The following is a 17207-nucleotide window of genomic DNA, read 5'->3' as shown; positions in this document are numbered from 1 at the left end:
AAGAAAAGTGTAATTGAAAAGTGTTTTTAAATTGACATGCAAAATAACATCAGTGAACTGATTGTTGGAAAAGCTGCTATTACGCAGGAAAAATAATCTATTTTGTGTGAAAATAATATGAATGTTCGTGAAAATATATCAGGGTGTCAACAAAAACTTATTGATGATGAATATTGTCAGTGCTCTGTATAAGGGACTAGCTTCAGTATAAAACAAATTCTTGTTATGTAACAAACAAAAAATCTTGTAAAAGTACAGAATGTGACAAGTGCTCTGTATAAGGGACTAGCTTCAGTATAAAACAAATTCTTGTTATGTAACAAAAAATCTTGTAAAAGTACAGAATGTGACAAGTGCTTGAAGGAAATGGGAAAGCTAGCTGAGCAACAGAGAGCAAACACCAACGAGAAACCTTATCATTGCTCAGAATGTGAGAAAAGTTTCAAACAGAAGCTAAGTCTAACTATCCACCACAGACTCCATACAGGTGAGAAACCTTATCAGTGCTCAGAATGTGGGACTAGCTTTACTATGAAAGGAAGTCTTACTATGCACCAGAGGATACACACAGGTGAGAAACCTTATCAATGCTCAGAATGCGGGAAAAGGTACAGTATAAAACAAAATCTTACTGTACATCAGAAGATACACACTAGTGAGAAACCTTATCAGTGCTCTGAATGTGTGAGTAGCTTCACCTGGAAAGGAAATCTCTCCAAACACCATAGAGTACATACAGGAGAGAAACCATATCACTGCACTGAATGTGGTAAAAAATTCAGTAAGAAATCATCTCTTGTTGATCACAAGAGAACACACACCGGTGAGAAACCTTATCATTGCACAGAATGTGGGAAGAAGTTTAGTCACAAAGAAAGTCTTATTAGACATCAGAGACAACATACAGGTGAGAAACCGTATCAATGCAGTGAATGTGGTGTAGGATTCAGACACTCAGGAGCTAGATATATCCACTATAGAACCCATACCGGTGAGAAACCTTACCAATGCGGTGAATGTGGGAAAAGATTCAGTAACAGTTCACATCTTTCTATTCACCAGAGAATGCACACAGGTGAGAAACCTTATGATTGTAGTGAATGTGGGAAAAGGTTCAATGATAAAGGAAGTCTTACTAAGCACGAGAGAATACACACAGGTGAGAAACCTTACCAATGCTCAGAATGTGGAAAAAGGTTCAATCAGAAAGGAGCTCTTCATCGTCACACAAGGGGACATACAGGGGAAAAACCTTATCAATGTACCAAATGTGGGAAAAAGTTCAATGAGAAAGGACATCTCACTCTTCACCAGAGAACACACACAGGCGAGACACCTTATCAGTGCACCAAATGTGGGAAAAGGTTTAGTCAGAAAGGCAGTTATACCCTACACCAGAGAATACATACAGGCGAGAAACCTTATCAGTGCACTGAGTGTGGTAAACGTTTCAGTTGTAAAGGAAATTGTACTAAACACCTGAGAACACATACAGGAGAGAAACCTTATAAATGTACAGAATGTGACAAATGCTTCACTGGAAGAGGGAATCTTACCACGCACCAGAGGACACACACTGGTAATAAACCTTATCAGTGCTCAGAATGTGGAAAAAGGTTTATTCAGAAAGGAAGTCTTACTATACACAGTAAAACCCATACAAGGTAGAAACCCTCCCAACACATTGAGTACTCAGAATGTGACATGCTTCACTGTGTGTGAAAAGACATAATATTCTCCAAAGAGTACATCAGTGAGAAACATTATCAATGCTCAGAACGTAGCACAGAGGTTAGTCTAAAAAGAAGTCATGCTGTACAGAATATGGGACAGAGAGAAGCAACCTTAGCAATGCACAGAATGTGGGGGTCGCTTCAAGGAGGAAGGAAGTGTCTCTAAACACCAGCAAACACATACAGACATGAAACCTTAACAATGAGCTGAATATGGAACTGGTTTTAGGAAAAATCCGACCTTTTACCATCCACTACAGAACTTATATGGGTGAGAAAACTAATTAACGCAGTGAATGTGGGAAATGATTCATTAAGATATTACATGGTGATATTGACCAGCGTGCAGTATGACTTTATCAGCGCAGTCAGAGTGGGAAAAAGGGTAAGGGAGATGAGAAGTCCTACTTACCATCATAAGACACGTGAACAGCCTCAGTGGTTAGCTAAGGACACATCACTATTATGCTATATCAATAATAATATTCTGGCTACAATCCTTGGCCCTATACTTGGGTCAGTTGTTGACAAGATTTAATGACATGCCTGCTGCTGATTGGCTAAGGTAAATGCTGAAGGTGAGAGCTTTGGGGAATCAGTAGTCAAAGTTAGAAATATCAGAAGACAATTGACTAGAGGACTGATTTAGTTATTGGCGGTAAGGACGGCAACAGAGTATCCTCACTGCCAATAATATGGTCTGCCCTTCCAATGTAGACGCGGGCAGACCTTTGGTTTAATCATGTTGGAGACTACTCCATCTCTGCCATGATTAAACCCCTCCGGCTGCCCAGCGCAGTAAGAACCTTCAGAGGCAGACCTGTAATTCCACTCACCTGATTTAGATGGGCTGGATTAGAGGTCGGCTTTACTGGACAGTGACAACTACTTGGTACTCCACTCTCCATGAAAGATCACTTCCATGGGGAGGGGAGCACTTTCGTTTTGAAAAGAATACAGTTTGGTGCAGGTCTCCATCATGTTGACGGAGCTCCTTGCCAAACTAAGAAAAAAGCATTGACAGGGTTCCCCGTGATGGTGGTCACTGCCAGCGCTTTAAGAAATGACGGTCTGCTTGTCCGTCATTTCCAAATCTGGCGGATGTTAAATCTCTGAAGGCAGCAGAGTAATTTACTCAGTGATCCTGGCAGAGAAATGGGGCGTCCTCCAGATTATAAATCTGGCCCAATGTCTTTAATGGAAAAGGAGGGTTAAAGGGTATGGAAGTTGTCTGTCCAGCTTATTTTACAGAAACTTATCCAGGCAAGTAGTAGTTTATCAAAGAAGTTATTTGTTATTCTGAATGTAGGCAAAACCGTCATAGAATATGTAAAAGAACAAAACAGTATTACCCAACCCAACCCTCGACCCATTTGATTCAGGAACAGACTTATGCACATGCCAACGATACAGTTGTTAAAAATGGACTCTTGTCTGTGTTCTGCTGAGGAGCCGTTACCAATAATCTAAACCGTAAAAGCAACAATGGCTCTCATTTAGAATATTAATGAAGCCCTTAACCTCATTAATGGGGGTTCAGTGAGATCTCAGAAATCAATGAGGTATAGCCAAATTAATTGTAAGTTAGATAACTTCAGGGCTCACACCAGCCAAAACAAAGAACGAAACCAATAAATGATGATGGGCCAATACTTAAAGTAGATAAATGAATAATAAATTGGTGTAGCGGAACAGCCACCCACACAGGGCTTCCTGGCGCTAGTCAAGAAGTCAAGGCAGGCAGGTTAATCGAGATTGAATATCCACGTTTTCACTTTTTCCAGAATATACTTTCAAAGTTCTTCATTCAAATGTTTGGTGGAAGTCCTTACCAGTGTTTGGTTGCTAAAAACCCAAAAGATTGTCCACTGATTCCGAGACAGCAAGATCTGCAGAGTCCTGAGAACTTTACTGCCCTATGAGCGTGAGAGGCAGAATGAATTAGGTAGATTTAAAGATAGACGGAGACCCTGCTTGGCAATGCTCTGAAAGTTAGAGCAGGTGTTTGTTAGAAATTGAATAATTAATTGGGGTGGGTGACTACATACCTCAGGAATAATTATAAGCCCTGTCTGGGTGAACCTTAAAAGTTAGTAAATTAACTTGAGGTCAGCCTCCTGCTAGTTATGTCCCAGAGCAGACATGCTTAACGTAGGGTAATGTGTAAAGTGATTAATTCAAACCACCAAGCAATGAAAATCACATCCAGAATGAGTAAATATTATTAAATAAAATGATACCAAAACTACTAAAATCCAATAAGAAGAACCTGCGTTTTTAATTTTTAAACATTTAAAGTAAAATAAGTGTTCAAACGGGGAAACCCATTTTGTCACATACTATTCACTGGGATATTTAATATATTTGAACATGTGTGTACTGTTTGATCAAAGTTAAACATACATGTGGGCGTGAATACTAAATAAATCTACACTTTTTATATCACGGTTGCTGTAATATAGAGCAAGGTTATTAAACTATATGGTGTTTGTTCAACTATGAGGTAACCTCAGTGGCTCCCACATAGGCATCCTGTCTCTGCAAAAAAACAGGCTAGTTTAGTTATATCTGGTAAGTAGCTAAAGGAGGGGTGGGTCATAGTTGAGCATCCTTTCTGGTGTGCGATTCCAGCCTTGATGCTACTGGACTCTTCACTGGGGCACACCTCTCAACTTGTCCTCTGGTCACGCACTTTAAAACTGGAAAACATTTTTCAACATGGAGACATCACTTCCACCCCAGCAAATCTTGGGGTGATCCATTCTCCTTCCCCTTGCAAGGGACTGATACAGGTCCTAAGCTTCAGTAAATGTCTGATCATTTCTAGGGGTGGAAGGGTCAGTTTTCGGTTCATGAATGCCTGCAAACATTTACATTTGTGGGAGGTCACACATTTACAAAGCTAACCATACCGAATTCAGCCCTCTTCCATCCCGTATTTGGGATGTACTACTGAAGATTTCTCAGCACTAGTGTTGGGCAAACCCGTAGTACATATCTGTCAACCTTTTCAGGACAAAAATGAAGATGGGCTTTATGCAGCATTATGAAAACCTTTGTCAATTTGTGGAAGTATTGGACGTTCATACTATCACAGACATTCGGAGATACTGGTGCATTTCTGAGCATAATCGATCCACAGTGGTCAGATCTAAATGTATAAAGATCACCTTACAAGAAAAACCTCTTAAGGTAATCCATTGTAATAGTGATAACGTGTGCCGCTAAATCAAAATCGAACAGTTAGAATTTGTTATGACTTCTAGGCCTTAAATATCACTTAGGATTGGTCTCCCTCAAAAAGAAAATCTTTCATTGTTGCAGGAACTGTAGCATATCAAATAAACTGGGTCCTTCACTTTAGTCAGGCGGATATGATGGAAGAGGTCTCCTGTTTGAAACTTTTGAAAGAGTTGTGTGAAATGGTTAATTGGAGGAGCACTGGCCAGACCTGATGCAGCTGAAAGCCACTTTACAGAAAATAGAGAAGGTTTATTTCTTTAACTTTAACCCTTTTCTAGAGAGTAAAGTATCTCGGGTACCAACATTTGCCTGACATGTTATGATTTAAAGATTACTTAACACATGGGGTTGGGACAGCGCTTGAAATAAAAATGTAGATGATCAGATGAACATGTGCTTGCTTTCCCAGAGCACATATTTGCTAATATGAGTTACTGCTTCTCTCCCACTTACTCTCCCCCTCACACATGCTGCTTCTCTCCCACTTACTCTCCCCTCACACATGCTGCTTCTCTCCCACTTACTCTCCCCCTCACACATGCTGCTGCTCTCCCACTTACTCTCCCCCTCACACATGCTGCTTCTCTCCCACTTACTCTCCCCTCACACACGCTGCTTCTCTCCCACTTACAATCCCCTCACACATACTGCTGCTCTCCCACTTACTCTCCCCCTCACACATGCTGCTGCTCTCCCACTTACTCTCCCCTCACACATGCTGCTTCTCTCCCACTTACTCTCCCCCTCACACATGCTGCTGCTCTCCCACTTACTCTCCCCCTCACACATGCTGCTTCTCTCCCACTTACTCTCCCCTCACACACGCTGCTTCTCTCCCACTTACTCTCCCCCTCACACATGCTGCTTCTCTCCCACTTACTCTCCCCTCACACATGCTGCTTCTCTCCCACTTACTCTCCCCCTCACACATGCTGCTGCTCTCCCACTTACTCTCCCCCTCACACATGCTGCTTCTCTCCCACTTACTCTCCCCTCACACATGCTGCTTCTCTCCCACTTACTCTCCCCCTCACACATGCTGCTGCTCTCCCACTTACTCTCCCCCTCACACATGCTGCTTCTCTCCCACTTACTCTCCCCTCACACACGCTGCTTCTCTCCCACTTACACTCCCCTCACACATACTGCTGCTCTCCCACTTACTCTCCCCTCACACATGCTGCTTCTCTCCCACTTACTCTCCCCTCACACACGCTGCTTCTCTCCCACTTACACTCCCCTCACACATGCTGCTGCTCTCCCACTTACTCTCCCCTCACACATGCTGCTTCTCTCCCACTTACTCTCCCCCTCACACATGCTGCTGCTCTCCCACTTACTCTCCCCCTCACACATGCTGCTTCTCTCCCACTTACTCTCCCCTCACACATGCTGCTTCTCTCCCACTTACTCTCCCCCTCACACATGCTGCTGCTCTCCCACTTACTCTCCCCCTCACACATGCTGCTTCTCTCCCACTTACTCTCCCCTCACACACGCTGCTTCTCTCCCACTTACACTCCCCTCACACATGCTGCTGCTCTCCCACTTACTCTCCCCCTCACACATGCTGCTGCTCTCCCACTTACTCTCCCCTCACACATGCTGCTTCTCTCCCACTTACTCTCCCCTCACACATGCTGCTGCTCTCCCACTTACTCTCCCCTCACACATGCTGCTGCTCTCCCTTTCCAATTTAAAAAGTGCTGCTACTCAGTACCTGACCGTGTGTGACCATTTAAAGCAGTAGTTCTGTGCCCCCCCCTCCATTTATCATTACCGGATCCCGGTGACCACCACTGAGTCATTAATGGAAGCCGGGGACTTCGGCCTAAACACTGTCTGTGATTTTAACTGCAAAACAGTACAGAAACAATACAGAAACAAGCAAACATGCATTCATCAAACAAATACACAAATTATATTTTATTTAATAATAACAGTATATTAAAAACATAAATATTTTTGTTAAATTTTAATAGGAAGTTTGGAGCTTTTCTAAATGTAATTGAAGCCACACATTGCCATACTATATATTCTGTTTCATACACCTGTGCTGCTCTGAGAATACTAATTTTATTTCTAGCCTCCAATTTTCAAATTCCTTGACATTTACAGTACAATATAAACTTTTGTTATTGTATATTTAGCTGCTTTATTTATATACATTTTATTAATCTGTTAATATTATTTACTGTTCTAAGCAGTCACTGACTCCCTGTTGGGAACCATTGATGAAAACAAACACTGGTTTAGGGATTCTCCCCCAAGAAACAGTTCCACATGTTTGCAGGGAATTGAGCTTTTTTAACCATCACTGGCCATTAATACTTATTAAAACATATATGGCTTAGCTGCTGAAACTGTTAATCCTAGCAATGTTGCTAGGGCTACTCCGCGGTGACCTCTTGCCCCCACACCAAATTAGTGACAAGTTGGTTCAAGTGCTTGAAAAGGAATGTGGTAAAATCAAAGGTAATTATACAAAATAATACAGTAATGTCCAAAGCGTAATCATTTAAACTTAACTTACTTGACTCATCACTGAAAGCAGGAGCAAGGTCCAGAAGTTTACTTGTGTTTTTAAGCTTCTCACAACCGTGCTAAGATTCATATCCCACAAATTGCTCACAGAGTGATAGATGTTAATAGAGGGTAACAAAAGGCTTTACGTCTCAGTGTATTTGATCATTCAGTACATGGTCACGGGGCATTGTTATGCGCATTTAAAGGGAAAATACATGTTTTCCAAGTTTACTTATTTTTGAGTCTGGATTTTGCTTCTTAAAGTCCTTCACTGCCTCCGTGAGACTAGAAAGGTCTTTTTGTGGCGTCTTTGACCTACATCAGAATGTTGTCTGCTTATAGGGTGTGTGCGACATCCTCTGCGTTATGGCTCTCCCCACTGTACGTTGAGTGCTTGGAGGGAAGCAGCCAACGCGTTCTATGGTCATAGCAAACAGCAGAGGTGATAAAGGACATCCCCTATAAATCGTACAAGAGTCAGGTACAGCGGCCCTTCTGCACCCAAGCAACAGCAAGAGTATAACACTCTGAATCCATTTGAACATGTATGCACGACCACCGCACAGCTGAAGAGTCTTGTACATGTAACGCCAATATAAGGATTCAAAGGCCTTTTCGGGGTTGAGGGCTGTTCAAGCCGCTCTAAGCCATACATCTCCAACAGAGAAGATGGTATCCCATAGTGTACGCCTGTGAGGTGTAGTGTTGCACCCAGGAGTAAAACCTGTTGGTTGCAGGGATCAGAGTGGCGATGGCAGGGTGCTGCTGGCCAGGATTTTAGCCAGGGTTTTGTAATCGTCCTTGAGTACAGCGAGTGGCCATAAGGGGATCTCTCTTGGGTTCTTATGCAGCTTCCTGGTTGCTGTGATCCAGGACCTGTGCTTAGTGCTGGGTAGAAAGCCCCTGCTGTAGGCGCAGGAAGTTGGGGCGCCTGCAAATTAGAGCACTCGGCATAGAGTTGGGAGACTTGTTCCCTGGGATTGTCCTTGGAGTAAGTCGCGGAGGATGCTGTTGCAATCATGATGCGTTTTGGTTGGTTTTATAATATGAAACTGGAGTTAGTTGAGCCATAAAGCTAGACAAGAGATCTGTGCGGATGCGATTTTCAAGGTCAAAGATGACCTTTGTGTACAAGGAAGGAGCTAAAATGACATAATAAAAACATGCACATATGGAAAATAAACTAATAAACAAACAGACCTGGAGAGGTTAAAGTAGAGGACTGAGCATTTATGGGAGTGGGGTATGGATGTTTCACAGGCTGTGGTCCAGAGATAAGAGAATGTATGTGATGTCGAATTAAAGCCGTTGTGTCAGACCTTTCGATGTTGGCCTTGGTTTCTTTGATATTATCTGGAATCACACCCTTTTTGTATTGGAAACAACAGATTTCATGTTCTGGGCGATTAAGGGCATTATCCAAGAGGCTCAGGCATGATGTCTAGTCCACATCTCATACATTGTGAGAGCTTGACACTAGCTGAGCTTTGTAAGCTTTTCATGCTCTCTTGTTACCCATAGAGTTACATTTGCATACTGCCAACAGGAGCTCAGTGTTTAGTTAGAGGGTAGGACAGATGTGGTCTACTATAGTAGGTTGTTTCACAATTATTTTGGGAGGAAAGCCCAGGCATACAATTATGAACAAAGTTCACAAAAGTGGGATTGAGTTAAAACCTTATGGTTAATGAGATTTGAATACATTTATAAGAATTGCAAGTGCACAAATACTTCATTTCAATGAACTAGGAGCCCTTCATGTATACTTATTCCTAAACTCATTCTGTCTGTGCCTGTTTTGTTTGCCTTGGCCTTCCTTAGGTGGCAAAACCTTGCAAAAAAGGTTTTTCTGTGCCCCCCCGACACCTCCCAAGTTCCTGTCTAGAATGGACTGAAAATAGTTTAAAGCACATGCAAGAGATGAAGAAATCATGATTACTACCCAAAAGGTTTGTCATATCCTACACAGGATTATTAGTTCCCCTCCAGCAGTCTGGATTATTAGAGCGGTAATGACAATATTGCTGAAGATTATTTCCAGAGAGTAAAAGTAGAATCCGATAGTCTTAATGCTGACCTCCTGCTAAAGCTACAGGGACACGACATCAAGCTACCAGAGGCCTTTTCCTGCAACTGCTCAGCTGAAAACTTGCAACTGGACGTGAACTAGACTCTCGTGCTGGCCTCTGCCTACCACCCTATGGGTTTTTAAGTGCCTCCCGTGGGGTCCCGAGGCCTTTAGAACAGAACTCCTGTGGTGTTTTGGGACTTAAAGAACTAAAGTCAGAAGGTGAAGTCTTTGACCAGGACGAACCTGCTTAGTGTATTCAAACCACACTCTGTTGCGATCAGCGTCAAATTTAGTTTAGGCTCTATTTTACCATGACCGTTGACTATCATAGGCACTTTCTGCTTCTTGGCACCAGTTCTACTAAAATTTTACAAATTCACATGTCTGGTTCATTAAAGTTTGATCTGTTTTTATAAATCTGTTTGGGATTTTTATTGTTTTGTATTTCAACTTTACTGCTGTTTTAGTACTGAATAAATACTTTATGCATTGTCTCTAAGTTAAGCCTATCTCCTCTGTGTCATGGATTGAGCTCAGGCAGATTTAGTGACTTTAGTGGTTCAGCCTGACAAGGATTGTGATTGTTACATGAGGTGGGTATTCACCCCCACAGCCAATAATCCAATTTCTTACAAGGTGCTTAAAGTGTATTTTAGAGATTACTGTGAGTGAAGAGCTGCCATATGTCAGTGGTTACACCAACTCTGGTGGCTTACTTATTTACTTACTCAAACGTGCGTCTTTCTTGCCCTATTTAGAATGATGCAACTGCTAATTGACTGCTGGTGGGGCAACCACCGTGTCTGCTGTTGGTCAGTTGAAGATGTGGGCCCGTTTGATAGACTCCTCCTTTCATTGCCCGGGAGGTGTAAAGTGCTCATTCCAAATAATATTGTGAGGCATGACAGTCTCTGGAAGGGAAAACAAACAGTAGGCCCCAACTGCAGTGAAGAAACTGCATCTGTTTTTTTTTTTTTTTTTTTGCTTTTCAGAAATACAGACCCATTTTGAGTTTTTTCTTCCTGAAAAGCAAAAATGAATACTGAGCGTGCAACCCCAGAATGGTGGCCTGCTTAGAATTCAACTATGACAAAAGTTTATCTGCCTCACCTGTGGACCTCTTTGTGAACACACAATAGAAAGCATGACTTATATAACCTTTTCATCAATATTAACACTTGTATCCTCTCATTAAAAGAAACAAACATTTTCATAATACAGTAATCCCTGTCTCACATCATATCACAACTTTGTCATACTTTCGATAACAAGTTTGAATCCTGACAAGTCCAACCTGATCCCTTAGACGCCTAACATCATTAAATTTGGTAAAATTGACACCTATTACTTACAGCATTTAGCTCTATGTAGTAAACATGTTGTTTTTATGTTGTTATTAAATTATAAATGGAAAATGAGATAAATTATATCTGTGGTTTGACACCTGTCATGGTGCTGGGAACCCTTTCATAGGAACAACATTTCCCTCCATCATCTAACACAACTCAGGTCACCCAAACTTCCTATCAGTTTAGCAGAAAAGAACTAACTAACTACGAGACATTCCCTCTACCCCAAATGGTGTTTATAAAGAAGACACTGATGGGTTGTACTTTAACAAAGCCTTGGTTCATTCTACGACAGTCACTGTGATCTGCCTTTTTGGTGGCATGTAGACAAACGGAGGGTTTTCAATGCAGCGGCCAACTGAGACTCTCGGTGGAAACACTTACAGTTCCCTCCTCTGATTGAGGAGGAACCACAAGTTTTGTGGGCAAGTGACTGACAGCTTGTTCTGCTTTGCTGCAAACCTAGATGGAATGAGGCTAAAGAATGCAGCACTCTTACTCTGAGTAATACATTTATTAAGGCACTTTCCAGGACTCAAATGAAAGTATACAAAAATATTAACTTGAGCATTTAACTCGAATGCAGCAAAAGTCTTATGAGACACCAGAGCACACATACTGGCAAAAACTGCTATCAATGCTCGAATGTGGGGAAACGCTTCACTTTTAAAGTCGGCCTTTTATACATCAGAGGACACACACAAGCAAGAAATCTTATCATTGCTCAGAATGTGGGAAAGTGTTCAGTCAAAGAGCAAAGCTTAGCATTCACCAAAGTGCACACATAATCAAGAAAATATATAATTGTTCAGAATGTGGCAGAAGGTTCAGGCATAAAGGAATACGTACCTGTCACCAGAGAACCCACACAAGTGAGAAACCTTATCAATGTCCTGAATGTGGAAAATATCCAGGTAGGAAGGAAGTCTTACTCAGCACCAGAGGACACACACAGGTGAGAAACCTTATCAGTGCACCTAATGTGAGAAAAGGTTTATTCAGAAAGGGATTGTTAGTCGTCACCAGAGCATACACACGGTTGAGAAACCTTATCAATGCACTGAATGTGGTAAAAGGCTTAGTCAGAAAGGGATTCTTAGTTGTCACCAGACCATACACACAGGTGTTGAAAAATTCCCAATGCTCTGAGTGTGGGACTGTAGTGCTTTCCTCTTATCTAGTTTCTAAGCACTAACATAACACAACAGAAATGCACTTCTGAGGTCAAAGAAGACTTTTATTGTTGTTAATTCTTCCCCAACCACAATTTTTATGTTGACGAATTAGTAGCTTTCAAGTCCGCGTTAATCAAACAAAATATATCAGTTTGCAATATACACAGCAGGTTATATTTATAAGATATTGAATGCAAAGCAAAACAAATACTTCACCGTGTGGGAATTATTTACAGCTTCATCTTTCTAAGGTCTGCAAGCTGATGACCCCTGTCAGCCGCGAGAAAGAGATTCATCTACCCACACAGGATTGCTGGCAGCTGGCGCCAAGCTCCAGCACGAGGTCCGGCAGATTCGAATCTGACCCTCTGCAGCCTGTTACATTCGTTACAAAGGTGTGCCCCCTCCTCTCAGACCTGGGAAACTGAGCAAGCCTTTTGGAGACTGGCCAGGTCTCCAAGACTACTCCTGTTCCCAAGCTCAAGCAGAGAGAACAACACCATGTACCCTCTCTTATCAGGTCTAGTCTACTGTGAGAAAAACATCTTGGTTCAAAAACACAGCTTGGAAAAATACAGCTTGGATTCTCAACTGCAATGTCTAACTCCACGTTAAAGGCAATGGGCAGCTAACCTAAATATCAAATGCAATGTCTAGTGTCATGTCAAAGCCAATAAGCATCTAAGCTGAATACAAAATGCAATGTCTTATATCATGTCAAAGCCCATAGGCAGCTGAGCTGAATATAAAATGTAATATATGATATCATGTCAAAGCCAATAGGCAGTTAAGCTGAATACAAAATGCAATATATAATATCATGTCAAAGCCCATAGGCAGAATATCTAATAGCATGTCAAAGTCAATAGGCAGCTAAATTGAATACATCATGTCAAAGCCAATAGGAATGCAATGTCAAAGCCAATAGGCGGCTAGACTGGATACAGCATGTCAAAGCCAATAGGCAGAATACAGAATGTAATGACTAATGCAATGTCAAAGCCCATAGGCGGCTAAACTGAATACAGAAAGTAATGGCTAATGCCATGTCAAAGCCCATAGGTGGCTAAACTGAACAAAACATACCATGTGCTACTGGTGAACATTGAGCAACTAATATGCGCAGTGGTGAAACACAAAGTCATTGGTCAAAACAAACTTTATCAAATGGCAGTACAGGGACTAGGTTCAGTGAAAAGGGAGCACTTATTACGCATCAGAGAATGCATACAGGTGAGAAACATTATCAATGCACAGAATGTGGGAAAAGCTTCCCTAGAAAAACATATCTTACTTTGCATGAGAGAACACATGCAGATGATAAACCTTATCATGCAGCGAGTGTGGGACATGTTCCAGAAGCACAGACACTATGGCGGTCATTCTGACCGCGGCGGGCGGCGGTCACCGCCCGCCATGCGGTCACCGCCGAATGACCGCACCGCGGTCAAAAGACTGCGGCGGCCATTCCAACTTTCCCGCTGGGCCGGCGGGCGCCCTCCAAAAGAGCGCCCGCCGGCCCAGCGGGAAAGCCCCTGCAACCATGAAGCCGGCTCCGAATGGAGCCGGCGGAGTTGCAGGGGTGCGACGGGTGCAGTGGCACCCGTCGCGATTTTCACTGTCTGCTAAGCAGACAGTGAAAATCTTTGTGGGGCCCTGTTAGGGGGCCCCTGCACTGCCCATGCCAGTGGCATGGGCAGTGCAGGGGCCCCCAGGGGCCCCACGACACCCGTTCCCGCCATCCTGTTCCTGGCGGTGTAAACCGCCGGTTCCCCTTTTCTGACCGCGGCTTTACCGCCGCGGTCAGAATAGCCCAGGAAGCACCGCCAGCCTGTTGGCGGTGCTTCCGCTGCCCTCCGCCCTGGCGGTTTCAAACCGCCAGGGTCAGAATGAGGGCCTGTGTCTACACACTATAGAACCCATACGGGTGAGAAACCTTATCAATGCAGTGAATGTGGAAAAAGATTCAGTAATAATTCACATTTTTCTTGACACCAGAGAATGCCTACAGGTGAGAAAACATATTGGTGCAGTTGATGTGGGAGAAGGTTCAATTTGAAAAATAGTCTCACTCGTCATCAGAGAACACGCACAGGTGAGAAACCTTCCCACTGCTCAGAACGTGGCTAGATGTGTAGCCAGAAAGCTAATGTTACTAGACACCCGAGAAGACATATAGGTTAGAAATTGTATCAGTGCAGTGAGAGAGGTAAAAGCTTCATCTTTAAACAAAGTTATACTAACACCAGAGGGCACATACCGGAGAGACACCCTCAAATGCACACAATGTGACAAATGCTTCATGGAAAGGGGCATTCTTACGAGGTACCAGAAGACACCTTCTGGCAAGAATACGTATCAAATGTATATTTTATGAGAAGCCTTACTCATCACCAGAGGACATGTGCACTGCCTTTACTCCCAAGAATGAGCTGAGTACCTTCACGTGGTGGAAGTGGCTGCAGAAAATCTTTACCAAAGGGTGCATCACTTCTGCACTAAATCCTTTATAAGAAAGTTCCTGCTAAAAACACAGCCCTGTATTTAGTTCAATTGTTGATTAAACGTCAGATTTAATTACATCTCTGCTGAGGAGAACCTATTGTAAATACTGATAATAGCACAACAGCTTTGGGAGATCAGTGTTTAAAGAATACAAAGCTACATGACAATTGACTGTAACCTGTATGTTGAAAGTTAAAAACAGATGTTGTCTCTCTAGCTTATAACATGGAATGGTATTGAGGCAAGTTGCAGCTTATCAAAGCCATTTTTCCAATTGCAAGCAAAATCAACTTTAAATATGTAAAAGAAGAAAATAGTATTACCCAACCCTCAACATGTTTGATTCGGAAATGGGAAATAAGGCTTGCAACATATACAGTTGTTAAAAAAAGATTTCTTAACTGTTCTTCTGAGGAGAGATTGCAAAAATACAACGGCAAAAGCGACAAGGACTGTTATAACCTCATCCGTGGACATTCAATGACATCATAGAAATTAATGTTCTATTGCCAAAATAATTGCAAGTAAGATAACGATTAGGCCTCACAACAGATACAGAGAAGGAAATCAAAAAGCGCAAGAGGGATAATTCTTGAAGCGAATCAGTGAATAAAATATTTGTATAGCGTAACAGCCTCCAAGACAGGGCTCTGGAACAAGAAATCAGGGCAGGCTGCTTAATCGAGATTGAAAAGCTAGATTTTGACTCATTTCGGAATTCAGCTTTTGAAGAATCCATCTAACTGTCGGATTGAAGCGTGTGCCGGTGTTTGGACACCTGAAAGGAAAAAGAACGGCCACCAATCCTACACCGCATGGTGCACGGAATCCTGAGGAGCTTAGGGTCTGATTTAGATGTTGGCGGTAACGGTTCCTCAGTTGAAAAAAACGTTGGATTTCCTGTCCGCCGCCTAGGCAGTCTGACAGCCCAATTTAGATTATAGGCGAAATACGGCTCAAGTCCCGCCGACTTCGCCAAGATTTTTGACAGTGGCTTTGGGAATAGGGGCTGATGGCAGGACTCCAGCCAGCTTTACAGCTGAGTAGATTTGGATGTGCTTACCGCCAAGCCAACTGTGGTGGTCTGAACTCCATGTCCGAGTTGGCGGATTGGGTGGGAGAGGTGCCCAAAACTCACCTTTTCTGTGTTTCCGTTTTCGACTGGACAACATCTTCTGTCGCTGCTGCCACTGGACCATGGAGAAAACACCCCCCTACCTACGCCCGTCTGGACCTCAAGGTAGGGAACTTGCATTGGCTGTATATGTTGTGTGGGCACCACATATTGGCACAGAACCACTGCAGTCATATTTGTCACAGTCATTTTTTTAAATTCCTGTGACATGAATATGTCTGAAACACATTTGTGTGAGACATGGATCGGGACACACTTGTACATGACACATATCACACACATACACAACTGTCATTGTGGAGTCACAATTCAATGGCAAAGTAATGCTGGCACCACAATGACAGTAGTTTCACACACATCTACTATGTCCATGTGTGCGCATTGCGAAGGGATGTGTACCTGTGATGTTAAGCAACGAGTTGTGTATCTGAGTCAGTATGTGTATGTGTGTGTGCAATGCGATTGGCTGGTTGAGACAGAGGCAGCTGGAATAGGTGATGTAGTTGTCTGTGTATGTGGGTGTTAGAAATGGGGTCTCTAGTTGGCAGTCGGTTTGCACCCTGTCCAAGTAGGGACCCTCCCTCTAGTCAGGATAAGGGAGATACCCGCTCAGATAACCCCTGCTCACCCCCTTGGTAGCTTGGCACGAGCAGTCAGGCTTATCTCAGAAGCAACGTGGAAAGCATTTGCACATAACACACAGTAATAAGTGAAAACACTACAAAAGGACACCACACCAGTTTTACAAAAATAGACAATATTTATCTGTGTAAAACAAGAACAAAACAATGAAAATCCAACATACAGTGTTAAAGATTGTGTTTTGCAAGATTGTCTCAAAATACAGTTCCTTGAAGTCGATAGCTCCACCTGGGGCTATCACAGATTTGTGATCAACAAAACCAACAGTTCAGGCCTGCTGCTGCGTTGCGGGTCAGTTACAGTGTCAGGAAGACCCGCAAAACAGTACCTTTGGAATTGCAGAGCAGCGGGATCCTCGTGGTGAGCGCCGGAATGAGGCGTCACTGGCGTTGCAGTGTTGGTGCAGGAGTCGTTGGGCCCTTGAAGTCACACGCATGCAGAACAAACTCCAGGCTGATGAGACAGGAGCGCTGGTGTGGATGGCGTCGGGGCTGTGGCGCGAAGTGGGACGGTGTGACATGCGGTGCCCACAGGTCACGGTGCAGTCAGCGGCTCAGTGACGGCATCCAGCTGTGTCAGTGAGACCAGGGCTGTGGTGTGAAGCGGGCGGTGCGATGTGCGGTGTTACCAAGTCACGGTGCAGGCAGTGCCGTTGTCATTGCTGAAGCGCTTCGGTAGGCCCAAGCCAGTGGTATGGGGCGGTGCTTCGTGACACGAGCAGTGTCCACAGACCACGGTGCAGGCAGGATGCCTCGTGCCGACACAGGAGTCGATGGTGCTGGTGTCGGTGGACCGGGGCTGCAGTGTGGGACAGGACGATGCTTTGTG

General features: G+C 43.4%; 1 long non-coding RNA gene and 1 pseudogene across 1 annotated transcript in view; one reads left to right on the top strand and one right to left on the bottom strand.

Moving 5' to 3' along the window:
• LOC138247344 (zinc finger protein 585A pseudogene) overlaps positions 1-4001 on the top strand; it is a 55744-nt pseudogene extending 51743 nt beyond the window's left edge.
• LOC138303505 (uncharacterized) overlaps positions 1-17207 on the bottom strand; it is a 1082407-nt gene that overhangs the window by 512686 nt on the left and 552514 nt on the right. The window lies entirely within an intron of this gene.

This window comes from Pleurodeles waltl, chromosome 7, assembly GCF_031143425.1.
Source record: "Pleurodeles waltl isolate 20211129_DDA chromosome 7, aPleWal1.hap1.20221129, whole genome shotgun sequence".
NCBI classification, from domain to species: Eukaryota; Metazoa; Chordata; class Amphibia; order Caudata; family Salamandridae; genus Pleurodeles; species Pleurodeles waltl.
This window is presented reverse-complemented; position numbering and strand designations above follow the sequence as displayed.